The sequence below is a fragment of the Cryptomeria japonica genome, chromosome 1 (assembly GCF_030272615.1).
Source record: "Cryptomeria japonica chromosome 1, Sugi_1.0, whole genome shotgun sequence".
NCBI classification, from domain to species: Eukaryota; Viridiplantae; Streptophyta; class Pinopsida; order Cupressales; family Cupressaceae; genus Cryptomeria; species Cryptomeria japonica.
In genome coordinates this window covers 334,118,851-334,121,460 of record NC_081405.1, presented here as the reverse complement: position 1 = coordinate 334,121,460, position 2,610 = coordinate 334,118,851, and positions in this window count along the sequence as shown.

The window sequence follows — 2,610 nt, the reverse complement described above, 5'->3', positions numbered from 1 at the left end:
AAGATTTAGAGTATACAAATTATCTTTAGATTCAATATTAGTTATTTGTGGAGGTGGAAATCACTAAAATAGGGTGTTGACTAAGGAAAACTCCTATATAGCTACAACACTATCTTCTCTCTATTGTTATGGTATTCATGCATAGACAATGTACATGAATAGATCACTAGAATATATATGTATATAATATTACAATTTAAGCAAAAACTAGGCATTTACATTGCAAAAATAACTCCCATATGAATAAATAGAATTTTGAATGTTTTATGTAAACAAACAAGATCTACATACCTTATCGGCCTAAATATCAATGATTAGATGGATGAACGTGTGAGATGCAATCTTCTTATCTACGAAGACCCCTAATTGTTTGGAAAAATACCTTAAAGATTAATGGTTCCTTGTATGATGCACTTCCTCCTCTTATTCTTTCTTATTGATTCCAAGGGCATAACAAAAGACTCCTCCCATATTGATATCACTAAAGGGTTCCATTAAGGCTTATCTCTTTTTCTATTTAATGCACATGATGAAGGGGAAGAGATACTTTTTCCATGTATCTCTTTTAATGTGCATGTGTTGAGTTCATCTTCTAAACATAGCTACCACTTCTTTCTTGATTAGTAGTGAAAAGTGGTAACAATTAATATGCAACAACATTATATTTTGTTTTTTAACTAACTTTCTCTCTCGTAATGCTTTCTTTTGAGTATTTCTTTTCCTTGGGTTTTAGTCTTAACTTTATTTAAGACTTTTTTTTTCTCATGGTAAACTTAGTCTATACTTTATGGAAAATAAGGAAGTGATTTTTTTTTAAGTTTCTTTTTTAAAAATACATTACTTGCATGCATCTAAGTTTTATTTAAAAAAAATCTTTTTCTCTTATTAAATTTTAGCTTTTTCTTATAATAAAAACTTTAATATAAATTGGGGCTTCAATGAGTTCATGTTCATTCTACTTCTACATTTTGTAGCCTTAAGTTCAATCTTTGTTACAATAAAAATAATTATAATTAAAAAGCTGAGGTTACCTTGTTTGAGTAGATTGATTAGGATTTGATCTTTTGAAGTTCTTTTGAAGTGTTCTGGATTTGAGTAAATTTATTCTGATTTCTCTCTATCCCCTTGAATTCATCTTGAATATTTTCTTTTCCTTTCTTAACCTTAGAACATTCTCATTTTACAAAGGTAATGTCACCCTTATTTTTCTATGGTTTTTGATAATTGCTTGCATCTTATCAAGCACTTTCCTTCACTTGTTCTTTTGCATCCTTCAATTCCTTTTCGAGGCTACAATTTCTTCCTCAAGTTTTGCACATTCTATTGTTTTATCATTAATTTTGGTTTCCAAACAATCTACAACTTTCTTTCCTTCTTCAACTTCAATCTTTAAACTTAGTATATCATTTTATACCTTTTTGAGATTGTCACTACATCCTTTGCTTCCTTCATCCTTTAAATTAATAATTTATTCTTCTAGCATTATGAGCTTATCTCTAGACTCCTTGTTTTTTGAAATTTGAGCCTTAAACTTGATGATTATCCTTTTAACCTTATTGAATTTGTTCTCGTAATCTTCACTTTCTACAATATTATTGTCTAGATCATCAAGAGAAAATTAGAGATCTCCTTCTAAATCTATCTCACAATTATCTAGTGTTGGCATTATTATCATTGATGTCAACTATTTGCAGAGTGAACTCAAGGGTTGCAGGTTAGCGATGCAGAGAGACCAAGGTCACAGGTTGCAAAGATCATCATTGGTAGATGTGTCATGACCAAAAATTGCCCTGCTATGTATCATCCAAATGTGTCATGCTATGATCCATCCATTTTGTGCCTCTGAAATTGCCCTTAAGCCTACCATTTTTTAGTGTCTCTGTCACTACCCTCAAGTCTAGGGTTTAGGGTTTATGCCTTTGTATCAAAATCCTTTTTTATTTTTAAAACCCTTCAACATTGTGTTTGTGCGTTACCTTTTTTAACTTAAGTCCAAGGGATCTTCTTGTCATCGGTTGGGGCCATGATCCCCTTGTTATTTCTCCTAGGCATTAACATTTTGGTTGACCCGTGTTAATTTTCCTAAGTCTAGTGCTTTAATTTATTTCCCACCGTAGACTATAGTTCACCCTTAATTTTTATTAAGTCCTAAGTCCTAAGGCATGCAAAAATATGTTATAAGCCGAGCTACAAAAGGTACACTATTCTACATGTGGGTTAACATGATGGCAGTGTTTTAATCACTTTAAAAAGGTGCTCCGTTGTTAAGTAGTTAACGTTGGCAATCACCCCTACAAGCAGTTAACGTTCTACCTAGTTCGATGGTCCTCATGGTCCCACGATCAAAAGGTTTAGGGACTTTAAGTATCATGGCACCGTGAGATGCTTCCATGTGTCCATGCGGGGTGGTCAAGGTAGAAGGTGGGGCCACAAAGATGTGTTGTACGATAATGCCTGACACAAAGCTATCTCATTGGCCGAGAGTGAAGTCTTTATCCAAAGTAGAAGTCAATGTTAGATTGACCATTTTTGACAATTTGATTTGTCGACGTAAAGACATATCAACTGTTATCACTGTTTAAGAAATGGGTTTTTTGTTCCCATAATTGG